Here is a 10,276-nt window from a genome sequence, read left to right on the forward strand (position 1 = left end):
TGTGATGATCTGTTCTGTTTTACTGCACCTGCTTACTGTTCATATGGTTAATGAAGTTCTGATGCACTAACTAAAGAACAACATTTAATAGATTACCTGAATCATAAGTATTCTGGATATACGCTAGTTGCATTAGACACAGTTGCGTATGCACGTGGGTTCCATGAACTGAAGTAGCATATATGTATCTAAGTATGTAAATGAAAAAGTTTTATTGATTTGATAATACTGATTCACCCCCCCCCCCCTTCTCATTATTATTTCCAACATCCTTGAGGCCCTTGAGCCTAAATCCATCCAAGCCTCCACCGACTATGTAAATCTGCAAGATGACAAACCAGCTGTTCTTCTCAACCCAATGATTTAAAACTATGATGACAGCTCCCCATCATTCTATGTCTCTTTGACTATTCATGAAAAGATCCTTCATAACTGCCTTCTGGATATAGGAGCCAACCATAATCTAATGCCCAAGGCTGTCATGGATGAATTGGGTCTTGACATCACCAAGCCTTATCATGACCTGTTTTCTTTTGACTCTAGAAAGGTGAAATGTTTGGGATTAATCAAGGACCTAGCCATCATATTGTCTCAGCTGCCCATTAAGAGTATGATGATGGATATTGTGGTAGCAGATGTACCCCCCAAGTTTGGCATGTTGCTTTCCAGAGGTTGGATCAAGAGATTAGGTGGAACATTGCAAAATGATCTATCCTATGTTACTGTCCTAGTTTTTGGAGGTGAGAGTAGGAGATTATACAGAGAAGCTCAGTTGGCTTATATCATCAGTGATGAAAGGAATACCACTAATCATCCCATTTATGCTGTCGACACTGATTTTGGAGCATGTATTCTTCTGATTGAAGAATCCTAGTTGGCCTCCACGTAGCTTAAGAAACTGGTTTGCTAAATCAAAGAGGAAGAAGCCCCACAAATTTGGGACATGTTCTTTGATGGAACTTGCTCTAAGGAAGCTGTAGGGGCAAGTGTAGTCCTTGTGTCCCCCACACAAGAATGCATTCATTTATCTTTCAAGTTAACTTTTCAGGTCACAAATAACATAGCAAAATATGAAGCCTTGATATTAGGCTTAAACGCTGCTAAATAAATGGGCATCAAAGGTATGAAGGTGTTTGGAGACACAGACCTTATCATTCAACAGGTCAACAAAAATTTCTAAGAAAAGTATCCAAGGCTGAAAGCATATAGAGATGAGGTATGGAAGCTCTGGGAATCTTTTAATATTTTCAGCATTTCTTACATCCTGAGAATGAAGAACCAGCTTGTTGATTCCCTTTCTATGTCTGCTAGCACGTTTATTCCTCCTTTTCCCCCTAAATTGACTTATGAATTTCAGGTGAAATATAGACCATCTCTGCTAGACAATGTCAAATACTGGAAAGTTTTTGAAGATGATGATGAAATTAATAGGTTTTTACAAGTCATTGAGGAATTTTCTGAAATGCACATCGACCAAGAAAACGAAACCATGGAAGAATGCAACCAGTCAAAGCTAAAGGACGAGATTGGTCAGGACAACATTGTTCAGCTGTCTAGTAACAACATACCCAAAGGATTGGTGCCCCTAGAGAAGTTGTTTGATCATAATGATGTACCTTATAAGCTTTCCAAAAAAGAAAATGAGTCTGTTGTTCATAGACATAATGTAGGGAGCCCGGCCCATCCAAAGTACTTAAATCTGTCCACTCACTTGTCTTCTACCCAAAGTTCTGAGTATTGCACCCTGATGAGATTATTTGCTGATATTTTTTCTTGGGAGTACAGTGATCTTAATACCTATGACACAAACATCATTCAGCATAAGATCCCACTAGAGAAGAACACCATCCCTTTTAAGCAGAAATTAATACCTATCAGCCCTCTCTTATTACCTTCGATTGAAAAAGAAATCAAGAAGTTGTTGGATGCCAAGATCATAATTCCCCTAAGGTATTCAAAGTGGATAGCTAACCTTGTGGTAGTAAGAAAGAAGAATGGAGAAATCATGCTCTGTGCCGACTTCAGGAATTTGAACAAATGCTCTAAAAAGACAACTACCCCCTGCCTAAGATGGAACACTTGCTGCAAAAAGTTTCAGGGGCTAGAGTCATGTCTTTCTTAGATGGATTTTCAGGTTACAATCAGATTGTTGTACAACCAGAAGATTAGGAAAATACCGCCTTCACTACTCCTTGGGGCACTTTCATGTACTCCAAGATGCCTTTTGGACTAATGAATGTTGGGGCTACTTTTTGGAGGGCCATGGACATAGCCTTTGTGGGAGAGAAGGACAAGTTTGTCCTTATTTACCTTGATGACATAACAGTCTTTTCCAGCACTCATAAGGACCATTTGTAGCATTTGAAGAAGGTGTTTCTAAAGTGCAGATAGTTTGGAATTTTTGTGAACCCAAAGAAGTCACAGTTTTCTCTAGAAGAAGGCAAACTTCTGGGACATATTGTTTCTGCTGAAGGTGTGAAGATTGATCCAGCAAGAGTTCAAGAAATTCAGACATTGTCTATCCCAAGATCAAAAAGGGACATTCAATCTTTCCTGGGTAAGATCAACTTTGTTAGGAGGTTTATTCCAAACTTTGCAAAACTAGTGAAGCACATCACTTCCATGCTGAAGAAAGGATCAGAAATAAAATGGATAGATGTTGCAAGAAACTCTTTTGAAGCCATCAAACAAGCTATCATGGAAGCTCCCACTCTAATCAGCCCAGATTACACCAAGGAGTTTTATATCTTCTCTTTTGCCTCTTACGATACACTTGCAGCAGTTCTGTTGCAGAAAAATGATGAAGGCATAGAGCAACCTGTGGCCTTTTTTAGAAACACTGTCAGGGATGTTGAAGTAAGGTATGACCTTATTGAAAAACAAGCTTAGGCTCTCATAAAATCTTTAAAGGCATTCAGAATTTATATTTTGCATTCCAAATTGGTTGCATATGTACCTTCAGCCTCAGTAAAAGATGTTCTAACTCAACAAGATATTGATGGAAAGAGAGATAAATGGATTGCAAAATTCATAGAGTTCAACATAGAGGTGAAGCCCACTAACTTTTCAAAGGCCAGGGCTTGGCTAAACTTATGGCTGAGGAAAATTGTAGTTTGTTAGACATCAATTGCATGGGTTCAAATTCAGGTGATGAGCAGACAGAGAAAGTAGCAGAAGAGCAAGAGCAAAATCAGTCTTTGGCTAAAAATCTAGCCACCTGTGAATGGTATTCCAGTATAATTCATTTTTTGCAAAAGCTATAAGTACCACCAAGGCTTAGCTCAAGTCAATATTGGACCATTAATCTCAGATCAACCAAATTCTGCATTAATAAAAGCCTGCTTTATTGGAGAGACCCATCAGGAATCCTCTTGAGATGTCTAGATAAAGGACAATATGTGGAATTCATGCACTAGTTCCATTCTAGCATCTGTGGAGGGCATCATTATTGGAAAACCACAGCCCACAGGATCTTGAGAGCTGGGTATTATTGGCCTACTCTGTTCTCTGATGTGTGTTCTTTTGTGAGGTCTTGTGACAAATGTCAGAGGTTTGCAGGAAGACAATAATTAAAATCTCTGCCCTTGAAGCCAGTACATGCCAATGGTCCCTTCCAGCAGTGGGGCTTAGACTTTATAAGTGAGATCAACCCACATTATAGTGGCTAGCACAAATGGATATTGGTAGTCACTAATTATTTCACCAAGTGGATTGAAGCTATACCCACTAAGAATGCTAATCATCAAGTTTTCATAAAGTTCTTGAATGAGAATATTTTCACTAGAATTGGTTGCCCAACCAAACTAGTCACTGATAATGCAACAGCTTTGAAGGAAAAATAATTGGTGGACATGACTGAATCCATGGGCATTCGATTGGTGCATTCTACCTCATATTATCCTCAATGAAATGGCCTGTCAGAATCATCTAACAAGAGTCTTGTAAGGATAATCAAAAAGCTGTTGGAGGACAGCAAAAAGAGCTAGGATTCCAAGTTGAAGTTTGCACTGTGGGCTGACAAAGTTACCAAAAAGAAGTCCATAGGAAATTCTCCGTTTAAGCTGGTTTATGGTGCTAATGTTTTTTTTCCTATCCAGTCGATTCTCCCTATGGCCAAATTCTTTCAAGAAGAACACGATGAAACTAATGACATGGTAAGGAGAATGAATAACCTGGTTCAATTACAATATATTAGAGAGGAGCTGGTTAATGTCCAAGTTGGTGACTGGATTCTCAAATGGGATGCATTGAAGGAAAAGAAAGGTAATCATGGTAAGTTTGACTCCTTATGGACAGGTTCGTTTGTCATCGCTCAAATTCAGCAGAACAATACCTTTATTCTTCACAGTCTTGAAGGAGAAGATGTTTTTGGTGGCCTAGTCAATGGGCGGTTCTTGAAACTTTATTTCATTTAAGGCTTTAAAGCCTTGATATTGTAAATATGTTTTTCAATGTTTATTTTCTATGCAAAATAAACTCCATGCCCAATGGAACACTAGGAGATATATTTGATTTTGGTTTTATAGGAAAGGCATTGGTCTGTGGTTCTTGAAACCTCACAAGGAGGCTTTCATCCCCAGAAGGAGCCAATGTTAGCCCTGTTGGCATGTGGACCAAAATGGATCCAAAACACTCTCGAGTCTTCAAAATCTTCTTAAAGATCATGTTCATCTTGGATGTCCCTATATGAATAAAAAATAACTAATGTAGTTCTCATTGTTTGTACATTTTTTATCTCATATTTTTCTTGCAACTTCCATATCCCTAATGACTCCTTTCATTTATTTCTTCATTTGAGGTTGTACTTGCATTTATTTTACTTACATTTGTTGTTTCATTTCCTTTGTTAGGGATGTATGCATCATTTGTAACCTCAGTTCCTTGTCCCACTAATGTGAACAACTTTTCTATCTTTTGTAATGCACCTTGTGAATATGACATGGTGTGATGAACTACATTTGGGTATTTCTCTTTCTATTGAGAATGTGAAGGGGATATTACCTTCAATATCTCATTGTTTTATTTCTTTTCTTTCAATACATATACATTGTCTAGATTCATGATTCCTTTTACCACTAATTTTCTAAAGTCTTCCTTCCTAAGTCTATATCTTTTAGAGTTGAATGTGACTTCATGTCCTCTATCAACCATTTGACTTGCACTCGGTCTATTTTCCTTTAAATATTTAACAAATAGAACATTAGCAATAATAGTCCTTTTATTATCAAGGCTAACTTTTCCTTTTCTCGTAACTTTGATTGATGTATCATTCCCATGAAAAAAACTTCAATCCTTGACCTACTTTAGAGATAGAAATTTACTTTTATCTCCTACAATATGATGGGAGCATCCACTATCTATATACCTCTAATCATATGTATCTTGAGCACATAAAACTAAATTTCATTTCTCTTGATGTTTTTGCTTTCTTTTCCATGTATTCGTACTTTGATTTATGTTAATAGCATTTGCTTTTGATTTATTCTTCTTGATATGAGTAATTTATTTCTATTTGGTTTTTTTTAAAGGCTCTAACCACTCACTTCTACAATATTTTTCCTTATGACCAAATTTGTTACATATGTGGCATTCAACATGATCTAAGAAGGGGGAAATGAAATTGTGATTTCTGATGGTATTCTTACCGTAACCTCAAGATTTTCTACTTAAAAATTCATTCTTTGCAATCTTGTATGCTTTCTTTATGCTATTACTCAATATATTCAGATTTTTTGCGTAATATCTACATTCTATTTCCTTATGTCCAAAAATATTGCAAGAAAAACAATAGCTATAGAAAATACTTTGATACCTAGGACCACTTTGCCTTTGAAAAGAGAAGCTTTTGATTCTTTTATGGTTTTGTCTTTCAGGGGGATAAGGTCTTTGCTAATTTTTCACTTGATATATGTAGTTTTTTGAATTTTTATTATAAACTTTCCTTTGTTGTTGTTGAGTTGTATTGTTGTCCTTTTCCCTTCTTTGCTAATGTTAATTTTTCACTTGATATTTGTGGTTGTTTGAATTGTTGTTATAAAATTTACATTGTTGTTGTCGAGTTGTATTGATGTCATTTTACCTTATTTTCTACTACTTTTTTTTATCATTTCCTTTGGTTGCATCGATGTTTAGTCCTTTTATTTCTTCAACATAGTTGATTGATTCTTTGTCTTCAGCTTTTTTGGTGCTTGATTCTCCTTCATAGCCTAAACTAGTTTTGATGAGAGAAGATATTTGATTTCTGATAATACCATCTATGATTTGGTACTCTTATTCATCTTCAGATATTGATTTAGTTGATCATTGGCCTTTTCTAGATCATTTCTTAGTGAAACAATCTCAACTTCTATTTTCTCACAATGAACTTCTCGTTCATTCTGCTAGTTAGTCACCACTTCATTCACTCTTTTGACTTCTTCTTGTTGAGTCTTCAAGATAACAAGTGTTTTCCTTAATTCATCAAAAACTTGACCCTTATCGTCATATTCCTACAATAATTCCTTTTATCTCTAATTTGTTACTATGAGCCTATTAATCTCCTATAGAGAAAAGAAGTGTTTTTCTAAAATATATCTTCTCATCGAGGTCTTATTCTTCCAAGGATTGCATTTCTTTAGGTTCATTTGACACAATATCCTCCTTCCTTTTGTTCTTTCTTATAGGTTTCTTCATTGCATCAAATAAACTATTAAGATCACACTCGTGATCTATTTTCATTGCAACTCCTTTTTCTTTGAATCCATTGCCTCCTCCATAGTCATGAGTAGGATACTTTCTTCATATATGCATTGCATCTTATCTATCATTTCTTTTGTAGTCTCACAAGGTCTTAATTTATCCAAGTCTATAATTGATACTCCATTCAAGATTAAGCCTTCTTGGTTTTTGTATTATATTCATTATTCTTTCCATGTACTAAAAACAACCATACATCCAAGCCAAGAGCCATTAATTAAACCCTTATTCCTACCTTCCAAATTGCATAACATGTTCCATTTAATAATTTTGCTCCATCCAGGGAAATCCAATTATGATTAGCCATGATCCCTTATGATCTACCTCCGTGTGGTTAAATTGTTCCCAAAGGAACTTTATCTAATTCCAATTGTTAGAATTTTGATTATACTGAAAGAGGGGTGAATCAGTGTAGTGGAAGATTTTAATAATAATTAACAATATACAAAAATTCAAACCAATGCATATAAAATAATATACACAACACATAGTGACACCAGATGTACATGGAAGCCCATAAAGGGAGAAAACCACAAAACTTATGTCAGAATATTGTTGAAGGATCCAAACAACTATTGCATCAACTTTATTGGCACTAACCAGAAGGCCACACCCATCCCCTTAATTTTACATGCACCAAATTGAAGTAGGTTCCAATCTTGTGAACTTTATAGGAACCAACCTAAAGGAGACTCCTATCCCCTAATGTGTAGGCTACACCAACCTGCTATGCCTATCAAATGCATGGTTCATCCCTTTTCAAATTCAAATCCACAATATTTCCAACTCAAACTTCCTCATACAAACTTATCAATCTCTACTTCAACTTGAACTTACACTGCTCACACTCTCTTCATCTCTCATCTCAACTAGGTCTTTGACTGTAACTAAGATCTACAATCTACTCTATTATGTTCTTCTCATTACTAACTTTGATATTTCTCTGCCCATTCTCAACTCATGCTCCCTTCTACTCTCAGGTTAGTTGCAACTCATATCTACATTTAATTCCACTCTAGTCTCTGCCTTTGACTAGTATTTTCAATCACCACACAAGCTCTTTCTCTTTTCTATATGATCTACTCAGGTTTCCTCTGCACTACTTTTCTTACTCTTTATTTCTTGACCTGTTATAGGTTTCTACTATTCTCTCTATATTTTCCTTCTTTAACTATACATATTAGTTTTCCTTGCAACATTTTCATATCTACAGACCCCACTCAACTTCAATGTTTGACTCTATACTTATAACTTGTGGCTTTCTTTACCAAGGGTATTGATCCATGGTATTGTTTCTTAACTAGGTCATTCTACCTTCTTTACCAATGTAACAAGAAATCCCACAATTTTCTCTCTCATTGATCAGCTTATAGATGCAACTCCTTTTCTGCAATTAAATTCTCAATACTTTAGATCTACAATTTTCAAATGCACAACTCTATATATTAACTAATCTTCGCATTCAACCTTTTCACAACACTTATCTTCAACTCTATCTCAGATATGATTATCTTGTTTCTACATCTTAGCTCCATCTTCTCTCCTCATCATTTTTGAATTTCTTTATCGTTTACATGTCCACAACACCTTCTACTCTTTGATTTTCATGGGAACCATCACATATCATGTTGTTTTTCATCTATTTATAGACGCATAACACTTAGGTTTTTCCTATGCAGAGTTTAATTATTTCCATCCTTTAACTAAAATTTGTCGCTTGACACCACCGAATATCTATTAAATCTCAACCATTTATTTTTAAGCTCCTTGGAGCCTATGACTGAGGGAAAAAATCAATAGCTTAAGCCTAGTGGGTTCTTAGCCCTAGACATGTGCAATCTGGCCTTTTTATATTATAACAAAATTCCCTACAAAAACTAGTGTCCACTCAATTCCAACCTGTGAATGGTAGTGTGCTCCTAGATTTTCTCTAGGCCTATATGTCCTCACATTCATATGGATCTAGGGATCTAGGATATGGTCCCTCTCATATTTTCATCAATGTATACATCACAAACTAATCAAATGGATGGATTACATTTTTTTACATGAGCTAAATCTTAGATCTGATAATCCAATATCCAGTCCATTCTCTATTGTTAAAGCACTTACATCCATCAACTTTCAAATGTCGAGATGTCTACAATCATGGCGCATGTACTAATTATTGTATCTAGAATCCGAGAATTGGGTAGAAACACATGTTGAATGCACCTCCAGACCACCGGATGATTGGATGGCCTTTACCTCCAGACTCTAAAAAATGAAAAAATGATAAAATTCCTTATTACTATGAGGCCTTACAAAACAAATTCCAGGCGCAAATCCTTAGGTATGCCACATCATATGCCAAGTCACTACCACATCATTTACCATGTCATCTCTCTACCATCTGTCATGAAACATCACTACCATGTTATCTCTTTTCCACCTGTCATGCCACATCACTGCCATGTGCCACTCGAAAAGGGGTCACTTGGCATTCCAAAATATTCAAATACATCTACTACATGTCATCACCATACAGTTCCACATCACTTACACATCATCTCCATCATGTTATCACACTACCACGTGTCTTTATTTACTATTGACATGTGTCATATTCCATATGTCCAACTAGCCACCCAAAAGAGTTGAATCACCTGCCACATGTCCTCACCTTAGGATGCCACATCAACAACTTACAACCTATTTTTTCCATCTAGAATCATATGTGTTGTAATTTTATATTGGGGTCCACATTTTTTTAGGCATTGGGAAATCCATGATCTAACAACTTTCTTAAGTGATTTCCCTATTGCTCTCCCGGAGGCACGATGCCTAGATTCCTTGTTGCATCCTAGGTAGGTTGAGATTACTAGATGAATCCACCCAACCCAACCCTTTGATGATTATATAAGGTTGAACCTTGTCTCCTATGGAGCCATGCCTAGACTCCAATACATCAATCTAAGGTTTCTCTTCATCCTCAGAGAGTTATGTTAAGTGCCATACACATTTGGAAATCTCTCTAAGAGGGATATATAATAAAACACTTTGAATTCTATTTTTATAAAGATAAATGTGGGGAAAATGTCTTCAAATGTAGGCTATCCAACTATTCTGCATTTAATACTTCAAGTGAAATAATATGAAATATACACAACAAATAATGACATCACTAGGATCATGAATACTGAAAAATCTCCCCTTGAACTTCACCTCACTTCACACCAATAACTAGATACTCAACAAGCTCCCCCTGAACTTAACCTTAATTTACATGAATGACTAGACTTGAAATTAGTGACAACAACAAACTTCCAACACACTCAGCAAGTGGTATTAGAGCATTGGTCATGAGTTTGATACACACATGGCTTGTGTCTCGAGGGGATATTATTGGACATTAGATAAATTGGCACTCCCCATGTGTTTCAATACATGGAATAACTAATTCTCATCGATTATTATCCTTGGTGATGTGGTTGTTGACAGACATCTATTGGTTTTGGTCTAAAAGAATCATGATTCCCAACAGAATAGAAAACCCACACCT

This window comes from Pinus tabuliformis, chromosome 2_1 (genome assembly GCF_031772625.1).
Source record: "Pinus tabuliformis cultivar Carrire ecotype Pingquan chromosome 2_1, CPIR1, whole genome shotgun sequence".
Lineage (NCBI taxonomy): Eukaryota > Viridiplantae > Streptophyta > Pinopsida > Pinales > Pinaceae > Pinus > Pinus tabuliformis.